Source organism: Colobus angolensis, unplaced genomic scaffold (genome assembly GCF_000951035.1).
Source record: "Colobus angolensis palliatus isolate OR3802 unplaced genomic scaffold, Cang.pa_1.0 Scaffold301, whole genome shotgun sequence".
In the NCBI taxonomy this organism is placed as follows: Eukaryota; Metazoa; Chordata; class Mammalia; order Primates; family Cercopithecidae; genus Colobus; species Colobus angolensis.
The window spans coordinates 2,303,513-2,328,106 of NW_012116278.1; positions in this window are offsets into that span (position 1 = coordinate 2,303,513).

Here is a 24,594-nt window from a genome sequence, read left to right on the forward strand (position 1 = left end):
TCACAATACAATAGTTTTCTTTATTCTAAAGGTTGCCAGGAGAGTGTCTCTCTGACACTTCACCTTCTTTTAAAAGGCTCACCTTGGCCGTATGTGATGTCTCATGCCTGTAATCTCAGCACTTAGGGAGGCCAAGACAGGCAGATCACTCAGGGCCAGGAGTTCAAGAACAGCCTGGCCAACATGGTGAAACCCCCTCTCTACTAAAAACACAAAAATTAGCTGGGCCTGGTGGTGCATATCTCCCGAGTAGTCCCACCTACTCGGGAGGCTGAAGCAGGAGAATCACTTGAACTCAGGAGGCAGAGGTTGAAGTCAGTGGGCAGAGATCATGCCACTGCACTCCAGCCTGGGTGACACAGCAAGACTCTAACTCAAAAAAAAAAGAAAAGAAAAGAAAAAAGAAAGAAAGAAAAGAAAGAAGACAAAAGAAGGAAAAGAAAAGAAAAGAAAAAAAAGAAAAGCTCATCTGATTAGGCCAGGCCTACCCAGGATAATCTCCCTGTAGTCTAAGTCAACTGATTAGTAGCCTAATTATGAGAGTGACATTTCATTGTATTCCTGTGGTTCTGTGCATGCTCAGGCAAAGAGGATCGTACAAGGAATATATATTAGGGCACACAAATCTTAGGGGCCATTTTAGAATTCTAGCTACCACAAACTCACAAAAGAAAACGGGAGTCTGGTTAACAAGATGACATTGATTGTTGGGCAGCCAGAAAAATAAAATCCCCTACATCCCTTCAGAAAAACAAAAAGGCTGGGATTGGCCCAGATTATCACTAATATCTCTTCCAATTCAAATCATGCTTAATTCTGTGAAACCAAATATAGAATCTTAAGTATTTCCCGTGTCATTGAGGGAATTAGCAGCAACTGTGTATAAAAATCACTAGAAATAGAGGGCAACTTTTTCAAAAATATCACCCTCCTGAGTGTTGTCTCAGCAGTTTTTGCAACCCTCCCCTTTTGGTGGGCATCTCTTGCCCACCTCATTAATATTTTCTGACTGCCTGTTGACAGCGTATTTTTTATAAGACTGGAAGGACACAGTCTAGTCTAGGACCCAAAGGAGTTGAAGGAGGCTTCCTTAAATATGGCCCTGACCCAGCAAGCGAGTCACCTTCCCTGAAGTCTTGGAGCTTGAGCTATGGTTTATCTCTGGCCCTTTGTTTTTGGCAATGAAAAGGGGGGATGTGGTCAGACTCATAAAGGCATTACTCAGAGCCAGTTTGGTTCCAAGGCAAGAAATCTGGCAAGATCTATTCCTACATGACTCCATCCCTGTCTCCAAAATCTTCCCAGAGGACTGCCTTCAGGACCTTGGCCTCAATTAGGAGCTGACCACCAGCAGAATTTGAACTCAGATCTCCCAGTACTGGCCTTCTCTCCTGGGTAATTGCAAGAGAACACATGATAAAATAAACAACTTCTTCTTTGGTAACAAAGCTCCCTACAGTGTTTCACATTCCCTGGGCTGAAATTTCATAAATAATTGAGCATTTACTATGAGTTAAAGCATGCATCTACATTTGCTATATCCTGGCTCTCTTACTCTGTGTGTGCATGTGTGTGTGTATGTGTGTGTGTGTGTATGAACATATATATTGAAAGACCAGAGAAGCACCTGCCCTTGAAGAATTCATGATCTACTGGTGGAGATTCAGAAAGGCATTTGAACAGTTTCAGCAAAATTTGAAATGTTGTAATGGGGGAAAACAAGGTACAGCATATAATGTAAACCAAGACAAAAAGATTCAAGGAGGGCTTCTTGTAGAAGCTAGTGCATGAGTTGAGTTGAGCTTCAAGAAATGAATGGATGTTAGCTAGGTGAAGGTCAGAAAGGTATTTGGAAATGAACAAACAGCATAAAAAAAGGTCAGATGTGTAAAACAGCAAAGTTCGTGCAGAGAAAAATACAAGCAAATTGATAGTGCTGAGATGTAAACTTGGTTATGATCTGAAAAGGGTGAAAAGGTGGAGCTTTATAAAAAAAAGATGAGTATGGAGAAGTCAGCATAAACAAGGTCACAGAGAGTCTTACATGCTACATTGAAGAGCTTGATGTTTTTCCTGTGGACAACATGGTGTCCCTGAAAGGTTTTGAACTGAGGAGAGATAGGATTTGTTTGTTGTTAATTCCTCTATCTGTTGTGTACATAACAGATCTAAGGCTACAAGGCTGGAGATACAGAGGTCAGCTCTTGGCTGTTGGTTCAGGTAAGAAATGGTGAGAGTCTGAAATCTAGCAACGACACTGGGAGGAAAGAAACAGTCTTAGAAGATTTGGGGAATAATATCTGTAAGATTAATTGTAGATTAGCTGTGGTGTCTAACGAAAGGAATAGCATCAAGAACAATGCCTAAGATTACCTCCTCAAGTCTTTTTCTTTCTTTCTTTTGTTCTTTCTGTCTGTCTGTCTTTCTTTTGCCCTTCTTTTCCTTTCCTTTCTTTTCCTTTCCTTTCCTTTTCTTCCTTCTCTTTCTTTCCGTCCTTCCCTCTTTCCTTCCTTTCTTCCTTCATTCCTTTTTGCTTTGTCTTTCCCTCTTCTTCTTCTTCATGAATCAGATTGAAGTTCAACCAACATTTATTAAGCATTTATTATGTTGCAATCATGTTCTAAACACTTTACAAAATCACATTTTGCTTCCCAAGAAACAGTTCTATGAGAAAAGAGATAAAGTAGTGAAATATTGGGGAGAGAATCAGCTTGCTTAAGGTCAGCTAGTAGCAGACATAGGAATAGATAGCATTTGTTTTAGAGAATACATGGAGTTTGCTTGAGTCCTAGACCACTGGAATGAAAATTTTATAAACTCAAAATGCATATTTGCAGTTATTCTAAAGAGAAGCATAGTGGGATAAAGACTACAACTTTATAATGATTGCTATTATTGTGCCACCAATCCAGTGGTAGGTTTAGAGATTTCAAACCAGTGATTTTCAAGCTTGCCTATACATTGGAGTTACCTAGGTAACCTTAAGAAACATTAAAAAGACACTGATGCTGATCCCCCTTCTTAGAAACTCTGATTAAGTTGTTTTGATGTACAACCTGGGCATCAGTATATTTAAAATTTCCAGGTGATTATAATGTATAGCCAAGACTGAGCATCACGGAGCTAGCCCCAGAACAAGCAGAAAATGATCTTCTCTGCTGACCTCTGCACCTGGTCCTCTCTCCTTTCTCCTGCCTTAAATAGTGTGACTCTGCACGAACACAAAAGCATTCTTCCCAGCATGGCCCTCCCCTCTGCTCCAGCATCCCCGCCGCTGGTGGTCCCATGCTCTTGGCACAGATGGATGTGCTACCTAATTGCCTGCTTATTTGTTAAGTGGTTGTCCTCAGCAGATGTTCCCATGTGGGGATTTGGAGGCCAGCATCTGTATACAAACAGCCGATTGCATCACTGTCCTGCTTTTGATCTAGGCCTAATGGGGCACCGCCCAGGCCACAGATGACCTTCCAAAACTAACCTGATGATAAGCTTTCTCATTCCCCATTTTCATCCCCAACTTGTTCTTTTAATCATCCTTCATGATCTTAGAGGCTCTGCGTGTGTCTTCTTGGATTACTTTCTTCCTTTGCTTTTTAAATTATTATTGTTGTTGTTGCTGTTGATTTTCTCTTAGAATAACAGAGCATGATGGCAGCCTCGATATCTTCATGGTACAAATGTGGTAACTGGGACACAGAAAGAAAAAGTCACTTCGTCAGGATTAGGATACAGTCATTCAGGGGAAGAACTGAGTTTTAGTTCTTCCATCTCTTATCTCCATTGCCATATACCACCTTACCTAGCCTCACCAAATGGCCTATGGGTTTGATGGCTGATTCTGAAACCTCCTAACTGTGAGCTTTGACAAGTTACTTCACCAGAACTAGCAAGATAATAATATTCTATGTCTGCCACCATCATTGTGAAGTTTAAAAATACTGTGTATGAAGCACATAGCACCGAGTTAAAAGAATTGTTCAAAAGGTATGCAAAAATGCTGGAAAAGTGATAACGATGTCCAGCATGATGATTAAGTGCCCAGGCATATGATTTAGATGTTCCCATTTGAATCCCCATTATCCCTGAGTAGCAGAGCTCCTTTGGTCAAGTTACTTCACCTGTTTGAGTCTCCATTTTCTCTTTTTAAAAATGAAAATAAAAGTAATATTACTCTTACCTCGTTGTAACAATATTGAGCACTTATTACACAATTTGACACATATTGAACCTTAAGATAATAATAAATATTAGGGATGAAAGTGAGAAAGAAGAAAAAGAAGAGAAAAAACATAAGACGACAATGCTTTCTATAATGTAGAAACAGCACTGCATGAGGAGTCAGGACACCTGATTCTTAGTATGATACCAGCTCTGAAAGTAATTTTCTGTGTGATCTCTGATAAATTCCTCTCTATCTCTGTGCTTCAGAGGTCTTACCAGGAGGACTGGATGGTCTTTGTGCCTTCTTCCGTACTGTGATTTCTATCTCAACAAAGCTCTCTTATTCCTCAATTCTCTCATCAGCCAAGGAATGTGACATGCCAGGGTCCTTCTGGCTTCATAAAATAGGGTCCTTCTGTTTTCATAAAATCATTTGTCTTCCCTATCTCCTTCCCCGTCTTCCTAGCCTTTGTGGTATGACCTCCTTCTCACTGCCTTTTGTATGTACATAAGGAGACAGCCTCACCCTCTCCTACAACCTTTGCCTTAAATGTGGGGAGAAGAACCCAAGAACCCAACCTTGGAGAAGAACTACCAAGTGCTTTTTTTTTTACTATTATACTTTAAGTTCTAGGGTACATGTGCACAATGTGCGGGTTTGTTACATATGTATACACACGTGGGAATTGAACAATGAGAACACTTGGACACAAGGGGAACATCACACACCAAGTACTTTTAGAGATTAAGCCATGGTCTCCTTCTGAGAAGACAGTGACTGTCAAGTGGAAAAACTGACAACAGCTTTAGTTCCAGTCATGCAAATAGTATTACTGCAAAGACATATATTTAGCATCTATGACATCAGCTTGATTTACCTTGATTAATGGAGCAATTTGCTGTGCATTTTTCCAAATGCTGTAATCAATTAGGGCTCAAAATAGATTAGAAAACCTCTATGATGTGGACACAGTCCAAAAAGGCTAATGCATCATGAAATATATGTATATATCCTTTCCAACGATGCAGTGGATGAACATTTGTGTCTTGGACTAACTCAGAGGGGTTCAGGTTTATACAGTTAGGCATCAGGCACTTTTGATTTCAGATATTGTTAAAGGCAAGTCAGGGGAAAAGGCACCTTGTAAATGCTACTCTATCTTGATCTAGCTTCTCAACATCTCTCTGTGTATACTCTTTTCCCCACTCCAGTCCATTCTCACAGTGATGTTTACAAAACACTTAGCTGGTTATAGCTCCCTTGTAACAACAGAATAGGCCCTAATCTCTTAGATTGACATTGACAGCCCTTTGAAATTGGCACCAGGGTATTATTTCAACTTCATCTCCTCCTATGTCCACACATTCCCCATATTTTATCTTTCTATATTTCTCAAAGTTCCCCCCAAATATGTCATGTACTTCCTTACAACCCTGTATTTGACCCTACCTTCTCTCTGCCTTGACTAATAGAAAGAACTCATATTTATGGAGTATTTTTTATAGACCAGGCACTGTGCTAAATGTTCACCGTATATTATTGCCCTTAATTCTCTTAACCACCCCATAATCAGTGAAAGGTAAAAAACTTGATCTAAGTTGTATATAAGTAAGTGACAACATTAAGATCAAACCCTGGTTGATCTAACCCCAAAGCCCTTGGTCTTTCTTCCTCTCCTTCTGTATAATTCCTTTATCTTTTCTTCTCAATCCTTCTCCATATTTCACACTCTCACTGTGCGCTTCTTTCCAGGAGGAAAGATATTTTTCAGACTTGGTGACAGTTAGATGCTAGAAGCTGACTGTGTGGCCCACTCAGAATTGGAATTACTCTGTGCCCAATTTACACATTCTACAACAACTTAACGTGCTACTGCTCTAGGTAAAGTACCCTCCCAGGCACTAAATACGGTGCAGAGGGATGGAGTGTGGTTTAAGGATTGAACACAACAAAGCACTGCTTGACAAAGAGACTCAAGTGACTTGGGATTAAATTCTAGATATTCTATTAACCATGTGTATAATTTTGAGCCTCTCAGAATCTATACTTCATTGTCAATAAGTAGAGATAATATTCTATATGATGCATTAATCAAATTGATATGAAGATATAAAAGTGTTTCATCAAGTGCTTCATATAAGGTGTTGATTTTCCTACCTGGCACCTGGCCTGAAGGAACTTATGATTCTAGGAGCTTTTGCTTTAAATTGTATGTAAAACTATAAACTAGAGAGCAGTGTGAATTCCTGTTAATTTTGGACAAGAATTAGAGAGCTGACTATACAACCATTGAAATTGCTGCCTGGTTCTTCATGACTTCTCCAGGACCTCATAAAACCTGGGCCATAACTGGCCCTCAAAACCTGAGCCATAACTTGTCCACAAAATATACCCATCAAATGAATGAATATTGCTGTCACTGCAGAAGAACCAGACTATGAAGTCAGAGACATGGGCTATGGTCCCAGCTCTACTCCTCACTGACACTAGTAAGTAAATTCATTTTCTTGTGGACTTGGTTCTTTATCTTTAAAAAGAGTATGTTAAAACCCTGACTTCAAAAAGTTGTTATGTAGAGCAAATAAAACTCCACATGGAAGTAACTTGTAAACTATAAAGAGATGTGTATGTACAAGAAGATGAACAGAATTGACTTGTATTATTAAAGGAATGCATAGGCATATAAGTGCTGTGCTTGAAGATCCCCATCCAAAAGTCTATAATTCAAAGTCTAGTGAGTGGTTTATTTCATTTTTACAAATGACCATTCATCATCTTGACCTGACACTTAGCAAATGAACCACAATATCCTCCAATCCACTGCTTAGCATATTCTTGGCAGAAAGGACATTAGAGACCAATGGATCCTCTACTTTCTTTTCCCCAGTACACAACATTGTACTGTTGAGGAACTTGACCCTCAGAGGGCAGGGACTGTGTCTTCCCCCTTCTTCAGCACTTAGCACAGTGCCTCACCTATTACACACTCATTAACTCTTCAACAAGTGAATAAATAAACAAATTAAATGACTTGTTGAAGCTATCCTCAGTGCCTAGCACAGGGCCTGACCTACTATGTTTAGTTTTTTCTTTTTTAAATGAAATGAATGAATGGATAAATGCTCATCTAGCAAGTTGGTAGCAGTGACGGGACCCAGACCCCTTCCTTGGCAGTCTGTATCCCAACATATCACAAATTGGTATTCATCCTGGTTTGTGTTTCCTGCTAATTGACTTAGGTTTGTGCATTTGTCTCTACATATATGCCTCTAACTCTGTAGAAGAAACAAGGGAGTTTGTCACTATGTCTCTGGGAATATATAGCTTAGGGTTTGTCACCCAGTAGGTAATCAATAAATGTGTCTTGATTATATGAACCTGGGCAAATTAAAGAGACTATTTGGAGTGTGACTTCTGAGGAAGAGACCTGGTAAGAAGTACTTTGTGTGGTCTGATAATGTATTTATTTACAAGACTAATGTTTATCTAAGCTCCAAAAGATTTCTGGCTTCATTATGGTATCTGTGTGCATTTGTGTTATTTTCCATCCTTCTGGGGAAAATAGCCCCATCCTTCTGGGGTCCAGCTGGGCTACAAAGTAATAAACAGACATAAAAATTGGCTCACTCCATGACAAGAAGTGGGAGCAACCCAAACCCTTTAAGAAATTCTTCTCTTAGTAGTGAATGCACCAGCATCCAGCTAGTTCAAGCAGGGTTCAAGTAAGCACTCTAACTTTGTGAAAACTATTTATGACCAGTACAATAAAACTTCTCTACCCACTCAGTTGCTGGGCATTTGAGACAAAGTTGTTTTTCTTTCAGTCTGTTCTTTGACAGCAATCAACAACATTGAGTTACTTTGACAATTTTGACAACTAATTCAGGGTATGAGCAAGCCTCTCCTTTTGTTTCCTTAATATATCCCTTTGCAATTTAAGAATTCTACAGTGTCTGATACAAATCAGTGGTCTTACTTCCTTCTGAATGGCTGAACCAAGTTTAAAACTACTGTCTAAAATATCTTACTGGATATTCTGAAGAGGCCAAATCACTTTCAAAGGTTCATCACGTCTCTTTGCTTATGACATTTACTTCACAAAGAATCCCATAAACTCCAAAAAAATTACTATAGTATGCATTTGACAGATGACTCATTTGCCAATCTGTTTATTTCATATATATTGAATTAATAAACTTGTCCCAAAAGATAAAGAGGTAAAAGCCATGGCATGTGTCCTAAAGGACACCATGTCCAGGCATGAAAAATGAAGCATGAGTATCAATTTCTATGACACCAGACAGTGCTCACCAACACAGACGAGAGACACACAGTGCCCCAGAAACTCAGAGAGAAGAGTGGCCACTTCTGGAGGTAGACAAGAGGAGGAAGAAGGAATTTAGAAGGCTTCATGGGACAGGTAATCCTTGCACTGGGCCAGAACTGCATATGCAATACTAATCTGTTACTAGTGAGGGAAAGAGGTGGGAGCCTAATCCACCCAGGTGGAAAGCATGGTTTTTACCAGTTCACTGTGCCCTCTTACTCCACTGAAGTCCTATGGTCCTAAGCATCTACCCACTTGGGGCTATTCTTGAAAAAATAACAGTAACCAAATTTGCTGTGTGCCAGATATCATTTGAAGTGCTTCACACTTGCTAGCTCCTCACCACAAAAGTAAATGAAGTAGGTTGTCTCCATTCTTGTAGGTGTGGAAAATATATTTAAGTTTAAATACAAGTGATGGGCACTTGACCAACATCACAGAGCTAGTCAGTAGAGCAGCGGGGCTCCAATTCAGTTCTCTCCTACTCTTTAACCTACCTTCTTAAACCACATGCTAACTATCTTCTTGGTCAGATGGTTTAATTGCTCCGTGGGGGGATATGAGTGTTGGTAGGAGCACCTAGGGAGATGTCCCTTTGGAACTTACTCCCCCAGGGCTCCATAATTGTGTTTGTATGACACAGAACTCCCAGCGCCTCCCATCTGAGCTCATGATCAAAGGAGATTGCAGAAACTCACAAATGTCAAGTGCCCATTTATCCCAGATTGTACTGTGGTGCTTTAATCTACTCTGTTTACCCTCACAAGAAGCCTGTGGACAATGGATTATTTTCTTCGTGTTGTAGATGAGAAATCTGTCTTACGTAGTTTCAGAAGTTGCTTGATTTCCCACAGCCAGTCTCTACCAAGGCAGCATTTACAAGTACGATATTTACCTCCAAAACCCATCTTATTTTAACTTTCTCCCTCTGTAGATTGCACACTACCCTGTAGCACCTGGCTTAATGATCACAGTGAAAAAGGAAAATTAAAAAAAAAAATAGAAAGGATTAGGAAAAGAAGATATAAAATGAGAAGGAGGAGGATGAGGGAAGGAGAAGGGAAAAAAGTAGTCAGAATGTACTTACATGCTTCAAAGGAGCCCCAGAATTGAGTAATATTCACTAAGGTAGGACATTGACATAAATATTCAGGGGACATTTTCCGTCCTGGATTTGGAATAAAAGAAAGACTGGAACATACGAGGGAGTAGGGTTTTAGTGTTTTGAGACGCCAGATTGGACACAGGAGGAAAATCTGCAAGACTATTCTAGAGTAGCAATGGTGTTGATTTTTACATAGCAATTTGCTGAAACATCTTCCACAGGACTACATGGCTCTCTTAACTTGAAAGTCCATTTTATTTGTTTATTAAATTAACTGATAGACAAAATGTTCAGTCTTTTACTATCAGAAATTTATGAGTCAAATAATGATTGCCCTCACCTCAAGTTATGCTTTCACTGTATTTGTTCCATGTCTTCTGAGCTCCGGCTTCCTTGAAAAGAGGTTTGCATCTTGGCAAGATCCGTTAAATCTCTCTACTTTGCTGATAGCAAGCAGCCCAGAAACAAAACAAGAGCACTGAATCTATATTTCCCTGCCCCCTTTCTTTCTTCCTTTTCCTTTCTTCTCTAACCCCTCCCCTAGAGAATGCCAGAGAAATAAAAATAAAGTCGTAATTAAGAAAAGGACTAAGAATAAATTCCATGCATTTAACCCAAGTTCCATCTCTGAACCCAGGAGGATTGGTGCATAGCTGTGGTTGTGCTAGAGGAAGCGTGCAGGGAACTCATGCTGTGCTTTCAACACAAATACAGCTCATAAGGAATAGTTTATCACTTAAACCATCTCTTTAATTCTGCAGAGTAGAGGGAAGACCTCAAAAAAGGCTCAGATACAACCACCACGGCCACCAGGGTCTTTCAGTTCTGGAATCCCTCTGGCACAAATAGCTCAGAGCAATTCACAAACATTTATTGACGAAACCCCATGACCCCTCCCCCAAGTGAATACTTTAATATCCCATTCTGCAGAGGGCAAAATGGTAACATGGAGAAGTTCAAGGCTCTTGGCTGCCTGCCATGCAGAGAAAATGAAGTCGTGGCTGGATTCTGAAAGAAAAGCATCGCCAGGTGCACAGTGGATTATTCAAGAAATGTGGCGAAAAGAGCACAGGGCTCTAAGTCAGACCTGGACTCTCATCCCCGTGCTGTCACTCACTTGCCAGGGAACGGTGTCCAAGTTACCTTCATGCTCCGGCCTCAGTCTCCCCACCTGTGTAATGGAAGGTTGAACTAGAAGACCTTAAAGCCCCTTCTACCTGTAAAAAGTGATGGAGTTGTAAGTCCACCAAGCCAGAGGACTAGACAGGCTAGTCTAGTCTAGTCTTATCACTGCAAATCCTCAACCTTGCAACCCTCTTTCCTGTTGGAGGAACTCCTCTATGCCTCTCCAAATTCAGCCCCTTAAAGCTTGGTTCTACTTCTCTTCCTCCAGGTGGTGTTCCCTGACTTGTTGCCGCCTATAAGAATTTTGTGACTTTCAGAACAACTGATTGCTTACTTTTTCACATGGGAGGCGTTCAAACAATATTTACTAAATTAGAAGATTCTTTGTGGTTTAATCCGTAATTCAAATACCCTCGTCTAACCAGTGGGACCTGGAGGGCAGAATTAGAAAAGTGTTTGTTAAACCTTAAATATCTTAATAGATCTTCAACCTTCAATATCCATTAATAGGTGCTTTTTTTCTAAATCCATCTGGATTTTAAAATCCTGATGATACATGCCCAGAGAGGTGGTTCTTAATGTGGAGGTCCAATTTAATGCACTGTAATTTAATTTAGCAATTAATTATTGATCATCTACTCTTTGCCAAAAACTAGAGTAGACTCTGGAGTTACAAAGATTTCTAAGATTTAATTCTTTCCCTGAAGGCTATTCGGCTACATGAGAGAAGCAGGCAAGGAGAAAGGCAGCTGTAATACATTGAGATTACTTCAATAGCAGAAGCATCTACAAGACAAACAGGAGGTATGAGGCAAATAAAGAGTAAAAAGGCCAATTACAGCTCAGATCTCGTTGAATTTGCTTTGCCTTAGACCCTAAAATAGTAAAGTTGTGACATAAAGGTTTCAACTTTGATAAGATTTCACAAGACAAAGTTGGAAGACCCCAAGATTATTGTGTATGTATGTCAGGGGTCAGAGGGAAGAGGGAATGCTGCATGAGTGAAAAACTTAAAGTAGATGTTCTTTCAAAGGAAATGCAGTTGGCATGAACAGTTTTTAAACTAATGGATACGAAGGTATAGATTCACTGCAAATAAAAGTAGGTCATTTGAGACAATCCCATGGCATCACATATAGGAACGTTTCTTCTCCTTCCTGGCTTGATTTCCTTAAATGGAAAAGGGGTGGTTAGATGAGATAATCACAATAATCCCTTCCAGCTTTGGTGTTCTGTAGTTACATGGAACACAGACAGTGTGTAGTTACATGGAACACAGACAGTGTCTTCTCTGTTGCCTCCCACAACATTTATTGCTGGGTTGGGCACTAGAATGGAAGACAGGAAGGAGAAAAAAGAAAAGTGGGGAGAGAGGGTTATTTTTTCCCTCCAGGGACTCTGAAGTTTGAAGAAAGGTGAAATTCAGAGGTATTCAGAAGAGAAAACAAGTAGCAGGATATGAGTTGTCATTATAAGTGTATTGCTTAGAGGTAACAAAGGTTTTTATCTTGTGTAGTGACATTAGCCAGATACTTGTAATCAGAAGGCTTGGGTTCAAGTTCTGGCACTGTAATTCAATAGTTTGTAAATCCTTAGAAATCTACTTACTCTCTTGAGCCTCAGTTTCTCCTCTGTAAAATGGACTAAATAACACTAACTGTTAATTTAGATATATTAAATATTTGAGAGAGACATGTTTTGTAAACCACAAAAGGCTATATAGAGGTTGGTTATTGTTGTTGTTTTTGCTGTTATAAAGGGGTATGATACTCTACCCAAATGATGATTTTGTAGACATTTGTGACAGGCAATGAGAGAAAGAAGTGGAAGTCAGGGAGTCATCAAATTTACTGGAATACCCTGTTCCACCCTCACACGAGCTGTGAGCCGAGTCTGTATTCTGCGTCTCCTTTCACAGAGCAGTAAGCAGAAGCTACGGAGAGGTGGTGGGCTCTCGCAAGCCCATGGATCTATACACTCAGAGAAAAAGCCGCTAATAATTTCCAACTCACCCTGGAGCAGATACACACACAGTGTTGAGATTGCTCATGGCCAAGAAGAGCCTCAGCTGGTAAATTTATAGAAGGCTGGTCTGCATTTTTGAGCAAGATAACTAAGCCTCCAGAGCTCACCCTGAATTAAAAAAAAAAAAATCTTTACAAGTATGTGAGTCTCACAAGCTGAGATTTATGTAGAGATTTAGGTTTGTTGATGTATAAGGTAAATTTTTAATTCACCGGGTAGATGTCAAAGCAAACCAAAGTTGGTATATCAGCACCATCTAGTGGGTGACTTCTGTCAGTGCACACACTAGAGGCGCAAACGGTAGGCAAAGAAAATGTGTACCCCTCAAGGCTTTGGGAAGGCTGCGGAGGAAATAGCGCCTATCAAAGAGAACCTTAGGCTGGTCACTGTGGCCCACACCTGTAATTTCCGGGCTATGGAAGGCTGATGCGGGAAGATAGCTCGAGGCCAGGAGTTTGATACCAGCCTGGGCAACATGGCAAGACTCCGGTCTCTACAAAAAATAAAAAATTAGCCGTGTGTGGTGTCATGAACCTGTGTTGTAGCAGCTATTCTAGAGGCTAAGGCAAGAGGACCATTAGAGCCCAGGAATTCAAGGCTGTAGTGAGCTGTGATTGCAACACTTCACGTAAGCCAAGATGACAGAGTGAGACCCTGTCTCAAAAAAACAAACAAAGGAAAGAAAAGGAAACCTCAGCTAGGAGCTCTAACAGTCAGCGTGGGTCCAACACATCTGTACTACAGCTAAGGCATGATGAAACAATCAGACCACGGAAACAGTCCGGACACTGTCCAGTTTTAAATCTCTCAGTTTCTTGGCCTGTGAAATGGGGATAATAATTCCTGCTTTAGAGGGTTGATGATGAGATTATATTATGGTATTAATCAGGATGAATTTAGAAAGGTACTTTATATGGAAAATAATATTCCATGGTAGCTACTGACTTGATGCCTATCATCTGTCTCCTTTGGATATCAAGTAGCCATTAATACTTTAGGTTTCCAAATAAGAAACTGAGGTTGAATATGGGTCAGTGACAAGTCCAAGATCACACAGCCAGTAGATGGCAGAGCTGGGATTAGACCACCAGTGTGATATGCGCCAAAGCACTAGTTGACTCCACTGTACTGGGTATTAGATGCACAGAGTTTGCTCCTTTTCTTCACCCTGCATTTTATTTCTTAAGATGGACATTTGAATGCTACGATGTACTTGTGCATACACACAAATAAATATCATGAGAGTCTTCGTACAGATGTGGAAGCTGAAACTCAGAAACACTAAATAATCTACCAAAAATTAACAATTACTGAGAGATCTGAGATTTGGACTCTGAATTTCTGATCATTGCTCTAGATTATTGCTTCAATCCACCCTCTACTAACTCATTCGCTCATCATTCATCTCTAATTGTAAAGTATGTTTCTGTTTACATCCCAAGAGTTGCTGGTTTATTTAAATGGACATCTGCACTTAGGAAGGTCCCTGGCTCATCTAACGGAGATCTGTTTTTCTGCCCATAGAGGAATGGAGGGTTATCTCTAGTGTACAAGATTGTTTCTCAGACTCCCGCCAGCTCAAGAAGAGTGACGTGTCCCACAAGGGCGGAGGACAAGCTGACGGGATGGAGAGAACATCATCTCTGAGCCCAAGGAAGGGTTACCGCTCCAGTTAGTCTTAAAAGAGGTGACTGAAGAGCCTTACAAAAGAATTACTGGGAGAGTTTCACAAAAATAAATAAAGGCCACTCATGTTTCCCAAGGCTATACTTTGTGTCTATAAAGACCCAGGGACACAGAGCCCAAATGTGGTTTGTTGGTTTGTTTATTATTTATTTATTAGAGACAGGTTCTTGCTCTGCTGCCTGGACTAGAGTGCAGTGGCACAACCACAGCTCACTGCAACCTTTAACTTCTGGGTTCAGGTGATCCTCCCACTCCAGTCTCCTTAGTAGCTAGGGTCACAGTTGTGCACCTCCATGACTATTTTACTTTTTTGTAGAGATAAGGTCTCACTATGTTGCCCAGGCTAGTCTCAAACTCCTGACCTAAAGCACTCCTCCCACCTAGGCCTTCGTAAGTGCTAGGATTACAGATATAAACCACACTGCACCCAGCCCCAAGTGTGGTTTGATCAAAGTCCATGAAAGAGCTTGACAGTAGCCAGGCTCCGTGACTACTAACTTCCTGTTAGAACTAGGTATTTTGTCCACACCCTTGGATTATGACCCAGAGGGATCAAATTACCCATGGCAGGAAGAAATTGCTCTGCCTGACAGTTGCTTCCCTCTACTGGTCACTTTGCCTACAGGCAAGAAGATGTTTGGGATTGAATCTCAGAATTAAAACATGTACCGTAGAACATAAAGTATAATAAAAAAGAAAAATCCAACAGATAAAAATAGGATGCTGTTTTACCAAGAAAGTCGGGTGTGGACATCCATACACTCTCAGAGGAGTATGACAGCAACAACAGCAATGACATGAAATACCGAGTTGCTTGTATTCTGGTCTTTGCAAAAGTGTTTTGTGAAGTTATGTCAAAGGAAAAAATTAATAAAAGTATTCTAATCTGGGATAGATGAACACACACATACATTTCTTTTAAAATAATTTTTGTTCCTTTTTTCTGCCTCATAACTTGAATTCCCATTTTAAAAATGGGACAGTTGAGATTCATAGGACAGTCATACAGTGGTCCAATGCTGTGCTTATGCAATGATAATGTCTTTTGGAAAAATGTATCAAGACAGAATCTCTATTGACATGTGTGCCTGCACGAACTAGGCTAACAGAGACCCATGCTAACTCATAACAGATTGTAGTGTGAACAGAAAATAAATGTATGTGAAGAAAAAAAGAAAACAAACAAGAAGTCCTCGAGATCTTTTTGTTATTTGCTTCTGCAGCATAACCTCAGTTGTCCTGAATTCTATAACACATCTTTCATTAGCTAGCTTCTGTTTTGCTCCCCTCTGGTTCAAAGGGTACAGGGGACAAGGAGATGGGTCATTTCTTATTCCTGATTGACTTCTCACTCTCTAGGCCTTGCCGAAGATTAAAGCTGACTTTCTTTCTCGGGGGGTGTTTCCCTGAACTTCTCAGAGGCTTCATGTTGGACACTCCTTCCCTGCAGTTTCTTTGACCCCAGGCTTTTCTAGCTATTCTAGGAGGTCTCTGGGGATCTGTCCTCATTCTTTGGGCCTTCACAGGCAGGTATACCCCCAGTCTCCTTTTGTAAGTTTTCCTTGTCCCTCCAGGCAGACTTACTGGACAAAACCAACCAAGACTCCAGTGAGCTATGTATCATCAGCCCACACATGTTCCTTCGGAAACAATCACTGGCTCCTTGCCCTGACGAACTTTCTAACTGCAGGTCAGTAGCAATACAACAGTCTCTCCTGGCTCTAATTCAAAGCAGTTAGTCAGCTCTTCTTTTCTCTTTTATGTTTACTGAAGCCAGACTTCAGTCTACAGTCAGCTTTAGATTTCTTAACATGACCTAATTGTGGACTTTCATATCTCAGACTTGCAAGGGATGCATTCCAGAGTTCTTTAACTGGTATCCCTAGAGCCCCTCTTACTAGCTAAGCATTGGAAGATAGCACAGTATATTAGATAATAGGGAAGTCCAACTGCTATAACAATCAACCTTCAGCTCTCTCTGTCTTGACTCAATACGACTTATTTCTTATTCATGTCACCATCCATGCAGGTTGGCAGCAGAGAGAGACCCTGTTTCAAGCTGTCATTCATGGACCCTTGCTCTTTCCACGTAATAGCTCAGATCCTCCGTGATCTTTCAGTTCTCCACTAGATTCATTTCGTTCAGCTGCACAGGATGAGACAAAGAGTATGTGAAGTATCATACAGGAGATTTTAGAAGTCAGACTTAGAAGTAGCATTTATAACTTCCCCTCATATTTCTTTGGTCTGTTCATTGCAACGAGAGTTGAGAAACATAGTCTAGCTGTCTCCAGAAGAAAAAGGAACCATGTAGCATGTTTTAGACAACACATCACATTGTTTCTGCTTCAGTCCTCAGCTCTGGTTACTGAATATCCATTTTGCTATTCTTCCCATACATAGAATACATTCAACTTGTTCCCAGGAGAAATAAGCCAAAGTCCTACTAAGTCATCTTATCTAGGTCAAGGTCCAAGATACTTCACTGATGCATACTTTTTCTCCCTCAGTTCGCAATGTGAGTTCTCAGGTTCTGGATAACTATTCGGAAAAGAGGTAAATAGGAGACACACAGCAGTTACTTGACTAATCCAAGTTTGAAATCCCGCTGGGGAGACATCGTGAAGGTCCTCTATGGAGAAGAGAGAAAGTTCATGGACAAGCCCTGATTTTGTTCTCTGAATACTTCTTTGAGCACTCATTGTTTTCAGTGGCTCTTGGCTGCAAACTCAGAGGTTCTCTCCTATCCGTTGCACTCCTAAGCCACAATTGAAGTGGCCATTTGGGAATGCCTTCCTTGGGGCTACTTACACTTTGCAGCCTATATCCAATCCGAAGGTTGTTCTAAGCTTTGCCAAGCACTAGCAGCATTTTGAAATGGGATGATGGTTTCGTGGCAATATTATTTGCTCAGAAACATTGTGGGCTTATGACTTATTTGATTCCAGTCAGTTTCATGTACTAGTGACTAGTGACTCCACCCAACATTCTGTCCCAGACACAGTTTTTAAATTTTCTTTTCTTTTTTTTTTTTTTTGCATCCTCCTCGTAGGCTTCCTCATGTCCCCTTTTCATGTGTTGACAGCAACCTTGAGTTTATCTGGAATAGTAAGCTTGAGAGATAACTGTAGCTGTTCTCAGAATTATCTTTACTGAAGGGCCAAATTACTTTTCCTTTTGTTATTGAGACTACTTATTGAATTCTTGCTATGTCAATAGCTTTTAAAAAAATTATTTATTTATGTATTTACCTTCTCATCTTTTACTGTTTGAGACCTAGAAGCAGTAGATTTCCCTCAACATTTAATGCCACAAATTTCTGGAATCTTTTTAATTCTCTTGCGTTTGAGTTTCCAAACTGGAAAATTCTTTATGGAGCTCATCTTTTTCCTTTATCCTTTGTCAATGTCAGCCAAAAGAAGGCAAGATAGGCTGGGCACCGTGGCCCATTCCTGTAATCCCAACACTTTGGGAGGCTGAGGTGAGCAGATCACCTGAAGTCAGGAGTTCGAGACCAGGCTGGCTGACATGGTGAGACCCTGTCTCTACTAAAAATACAAACAATTAGCCAGGTGTGGTGTTACAGGCCTGTAATCCCAGTTACTCAGGAGGCTGAGGCACAAGAATTGCTTGAACCTAGGAAGCGGAGGTTGCAGTGAGGTGAGATCACAGATCACACCACTGCACTCCAGCCTGGCAACAGAGTGAGACTCCACTTCAAAAATAATAATCATAATCATAATCATAATAAAATAATATAATAAAAACAAAAAGACAAGCTATACCCACTCTGTTTTTGTTGTTGTTGTTGTTGTTGTTTTTCCAACTATGTACCCTAAAGCTACATTTATCCAAGTGAATGGTCTGCTTTAGACCTTATGGCATGCAACTATTTTACCAAATGCTCTTGTACTACATAATACAGTCTGTTATCTACACAGCCTCTGATATCAGTTTCCTAGCTGACCAACCACAAAGCCAAAGACACATATTTATTTTTTGTGGCAATACTGCCATTCACCAATTAATGTATTAGTCGGAGTAATTCTGTATCAAACCACCTCAGTGTCCCAAAGACTTCTCACAATAAAAGTCTATTTCTTGCTGACACCAAAGCTCAATGCAGTTTGGCAACAGGGACTCTCTTCTCAGCGGTTAATAAATTCCCTGGTTCATTCCACCTCGTGGCTCTACTATCACATTAGATTTTGCTGCATGTTAGGGTAAAGTTGGTAACCTAAAAAAACAAAGCAAAACAATACAAAACTCTGATGCCCAGCTCCTATGCCATACTAATGAAATCAGAGTATCTGGAAGTACCAGCCAAACATCATCAGTGTTCTTTAAAGATCCTCAGATTTTCCAAATTACGGCAGATTAAGAACCATTGCCCTAGAACAAGAATCAGCAAACTATAGCCCCAAGGCAAAATTCAGCCCACTATCGGCTTTTATAAATAAAGTTTTATTAGCACACACAAGTTATTGAAACAAGTTTTAATGGAACATAAATCCATTTATTTATGTATTGTCTATGGCTGCTTTTGCACTACAACGGCAGAGCTGAGCAGCTGCAGCAGAGACTGTGTGGCTCACAAAACCTAAAACATCTATTATCACCTCTTGTTGCTAAAAAGTTTGCTGACTCCTACTCTAGAACCTAGGAGATCTCCAACAGAGAGAAGATAAGGAATAAAGGAGAACACAGAGCTCCATAGGAGAAGTTTTAGGGTTTATGTACAGTACAATTTATGCACTTTAAAAAAAATCTTTATATTAGTGATGCTGGTATTCTCTTTCAGCTTTGGTTCCTTCAATGTCCTGAAGATATTTTTTGGAAGACTTTCAATTATTTATTTAATTTTTCCTTAATGGTAAAGAGTGATTCAAACTTCCTGTTTCTTATTGAGTCAATTCAAGTGAATTATATTTATCTAGAAATATGTTCATTTTAGTTATCTATTTTAATATAAAAATTGGTCATGCTATTCTCATGTATTATCATCTGTATCTGTGGATATGTCTCTGTCTTCATTCCTAATATTACTTACTGTCTCTTTTTTCATGTTAGTAAACCTTCCTAGAGGTTTACAAATTTCATTAGCATTTTCAACAAACCATTTCTTGGCTTTGTTGACTTTTGTTTTTAATTTTGTTTAAATTTCATTACTTTTTGTTTATATCACTATTTTGAACTCATTAATTCTACTTTCTTTAGTCTTGTTATTTTCTAACTAGTTAAGTTAAATGCTTACATTAATAATTTATAGCCATTTTTACTTCTTAATATGATTATAGGAGGCTAACAACTCTTGAAAACAGTTTTTATCATATTCTAAATGTTGATAGATTAGTGTTTTTATAATCATTATAGTTTTAATTTTAAAAGAAGTTTCTTTATTTCTTTGCCTATAATTTAAGAATATGTTTAAAATTTCCCAATGCATGTGACATTTTAGTTAAACTTTTATTATTTACTACTAAATTAATTGTTCATCATAGTCAAAGAACATGTACTGTATGAGACCTATTCCTCACAATCTGTTAAGTACTGCTTTATAAATTTTAGTATGTATATGATGTACGTATAATTGAAAAAGTATGTATGTTGTAATTGTTGGATGCATAGTTATCAGGCAAAATGGTACAGCAGTTCAAAGTGTTGACTTTAGAACCAGAATTCCTGGTTTCAAATCCCAACTGCCTACTAGCTCTATCACTAGAAGCTATGAAATCTAGGAGATCAGTAAATTTTCTGTGCTTCAGTTTAAGCATCTGTAAATTGGAGATTATAAGAGGATCTATCTCATACTTTCTATCTCATACTTTTCTGGATGGGAATAAATTAGTTAATACATGCAAAGTACTTCAGTACCTGGCACTTTGGAAACATTATCCATTATTATACGTTCATTAAGTAAATCTTCATAATCTCGTTGACAAAATCTTCTATATGTTTACTTTTTTGTCTGTTTAATTTATATGTGTAGTGAGAAACATGTAACAATTCTTCAAAGTGATAGCAATTTTCATTTTTGTCACATCTTCCTGTGTTTCTGTCAACTGTTATCTAGTGCTATTTTGTTAGATATGTAAAAGGTTAGACTGGAATATCTTCCTGGTAAGATATCATTATGCAATAACCTTTTCCCTCTAAGGGTGCTTATTATTTTAAGATTGCTTTTATCAGGATGGGCATGGTGGCTCAGGCCTATAATGCCAGCAGTTTGGGAGGCCAAGGTGGGTGGATTACTTGAAGTCAGGAGTTCAAGACCAGCCTGGCCAACATGGTGAAACCCCATCTCTACTAAAATTAGCCAGCAAATATTAATAAAATTGCTTTCAGTTTCTTTGGGTTGGTATTTTTTCTAGTATATCTTTTTTCACCATCCTTTTATTTTCAGTATTACTTTGTTCTTATGTTTTAGGTGTGCCATTTGTATAGAACATATAGCTTTAAAAAAATCCAATTTGACAATATGTATCTTGAAGCTGGTGACTTTAGTTTATTCATATCTATTGTGATTTCTGGTATATTTGTATATATTTCTGTCAATTTATTTTATACTTTTTCCACATCTTTTCTAATCTTCTCTCTATTCTTTTATCTTGATTAATTGATATTTTTCTTATTCTACATTTTTTTTAAATCTCTCTGGTCTGGAAGTCAGTTGCTTTATTTCCAGTCTCTGAATGGTTAACTTAAAACTCTACTATGCATACTTGTCAAAAGTCAATCAGCATCATAACTGGCATTCTGAATTGAAATTCAAAAATTCAAAAATTGCTAGAGTTGGCCCTCAATCCCTGGATTATGTGATTTTATTGTTGTATGCTTTGGTACCTTGTTGTAACTCATAAATTAATCATTACTAAAATTATTGTTTTACATAAATAATGCTTGTTTTCTTTTTGTATTTCAGACCTTCCTTTGGAAATCATTTTTATTCTTCCTGGAGTTAATCTTTTAAACACTGCTCTAGTGACACCTGCTGGTATTAATAATTTGTTTACATTTATCTGACTAGTCATTTTATTCTCTTTCTTAAAAGATAATTTGTGAGCTGGGCGCGGTGGCTCATGCCTGTAATTCTAGCACTTTGCGGGGCTGAGGCGGGCAGATGACGAGGTCAGGAGATCGAGACCATCCTGGCTAACACGGTGAAACCCTGTCTCTACTAAAAATACAAAATTAACCAGGTGATGCCACGTGCCTGTAGTTCCAGCTACTCGGGAGGCTGAGGCAGGAGAATCGCTTGAACCCGGGAAGGTGGAGGTTGCAGTGAGCCGAGATCATGCCACTGCACTCTAGCCTGGGTGGCAGAGCGAGACTCCATCTCAAATAATAATAATAATAATAATTTGTAGGTACACAATTCTAGATTCACGTTGGCTTTTTTTCTCACCACTTTGAAGTTATTTTGTCAATGTCACTTGATTTTTATTGTTGAGAAGTCTACTCTTAGTCCATTTTCTCTTCCATTGTATACATGGGGCTTTTCCTTATTGGATGCCTTAAAGATGCTCATATTGTGGTGGTGGCCATGGTATTCTTCAGTTGGAAAACAGTGTGTATCATTCCATCCTCCATGTCCCTTAACCTGTTTCTGATATATTCTATTTCCTGGGTTCTTTGTGTTGTGTTCTAGCATCAGAGCTATCTTAGATGAACTCTGTCTTGAGTTATGCCTTATCTGCTGTTTAATTTGTCCACTAAGATTTTAATTTTAATGACATTGTTCTTCATTTCTTGGAGTTCTAATTTGTATGTTCAGTTTTTTTATGTGCCTGTTTATTGTTTTCTCTGTATGTTTTTGGGGGAGGGAAAGGGAGATCGCTGGTCATTGTTTATAACTTGTTACTTTCAAAATCCCAGTTTCTTACTTTATTTTTAGACAAGTTCTACAGAGTTATTTTACGTGTTATATTGGATCATTATAATATTTAACTTTTTCATTTGTTTTTGCTGATACTAGCTTCTCTTCTTGTGTGTTGTTTTAGTGATTGGAACTGTGAGCTCTTATTTGGTTGAAAATTATCAGTGAAGACCCTGAGGACCTAAACTGGTGACACTTTCCTCCACAGAAGATTTACTTTTGTGTCTGCTAGGAACCAGAGGACACGTCAAATTTTGAACCTTGTTTTCCATCTTTCAGGAATCTGATTTAGTGTGTGAGTCTTAAGTGTAATTCTCCTACTGTTCAGAGGATCCAATGATTAGCCTCTAGACTCTAATGCTGTTTCAGGCATTTATTCCCAGAGAAAACCTGGTTTTCTGTCCTGTACAAGATACTATTCCATTCCCCCTAATCTTATTTCAGCTCTCTCTTATTTTCTGGTTCTTTTATTCTTAATTTTTAATTTTTTGTCTTTGAAGATTTCTCTTTCTTTAGCAAGCACATAAATACATTAAAATTTTCATTTTAATGTATTCATGCCTTCATCTCATTATAATTTGGAAACCCTTCCAAGTATACAGCTTTACATACCACCAGATGAAGAAATTATTCTAACTTCATTGATATTATTGGTACACATGTCTTATGTTCCCAATATACTTTTATACCTTAAATGCATCAATTGTGGATGTTCACATGTCTTTATAACTCCTTGTACGTAGCCTAGCCTAGACTAGATGGAAAATTAAAACACCACATGTTCTCACTTAAAAGTGGGAGCTGAACAATGAGAACACATGAACACAGGGAGGGGAGCAACCCACACTGGGGTCTGTTGTGGGGGCAGGGAGATGGAGAGCATCAGGATAAATAGGTAATACATGTGGGGTTTAATACCTAGGTGATGGGTTGATAGGTGAAGCAAACCACCATGGCACACGTTTACCTAGGTAACAAACTTGCCTGTCCTTCACATCCTGCACATGTATCTCAGAACTTAAAATAAAATAGAATAAAATTTAAATATCTGTGTGTGTGTGTGTGTGTGTGTGTTTGAGGATCAATTCCCAGTGCTGTTTTTATGTATCCACCCAATTGTCTAGAGAGACTAGCAGGGTCCAAGTAAGCCCTTAGCAAACCTGTAAACTGTCACCCCCAGACACCACACACATACCATACTGACTTCTATTTTCATCAGTTGGCCATACTAAGATTTCCAGCACGACTTTGCCTAGGTCAGATGCAATTATTTTTGCTTTGCCTGAGACTCAGAAACACATTAGATATTTGTCAAATACCGTGTTAGTTCATACTCTTACACTGAGGTTTTTACAAGTCAGGTAAAATGTTAACTAGTAGGCACACCCACAGTATATGTGTGTTATCATTGGCCAAAAATACAATTTTACTTCATGGAATCCTAAATATTTTATGCTAGAAAGGTATATATTATATTATATTATATTATATTATATTATAGAATAGACTATGCAATGTGAGAGTACAAGTTAAATTGACCTCTATTACTTTTTAAAAAACATAGAAATCAGCATCTCTCATGGTCACAGGTTTAGAAATCCTAAACAAAATATTTGTAGATTAAATAAAGAGATATTTACAAACATAATACACCACAGACACATCTGGCTTTTCCTGGAATTTAAAAATGAATTTACCATTTAAATTTCATTAATGTATCTTATCACATTAGCAGAGAAAGGGAGAAAAATATATAATCATCTCAATAATGCAAGAAAATAATTCAATAAAACACAAAACTAATTCATGATAAACCCTCCTAACCAAGTGGGAAGATATAGAAATATCATTAATCTGACAAATAATATCTACCAAAAACCTCTAGCACCTGTCATATTACTGGTGAAATATTAAAGATATTTCTTACTGGAATTGGAGTTACACAAAGATATCCATTATCACTACTTCCATTCAAAGTCTTCTTGGCAGCCCTAGACAGAAAATAAAGGGAAGGGGTTGGGGAGGAAGTCAATGGAATTGAAAACAAAAGAATAAAACTGTCATTGGTAAGTGACATGATTGTGAATATAGAAAATTCAAAAGAAAAAAATGGCAAACTATTAGAATTAATGAGAGGATTTTGCAAAGCTGCTACAAAGTTACAGAAATTAATTATATTCCTATATACTGAAATTTAAAAATAGAAAATTAAACTTTAAAAATTATGCTGGCCGGGCACGGTGGCTCAAGCAAGCCTGTAATCCCAGCACTTTGGGAGGCCGAGACGG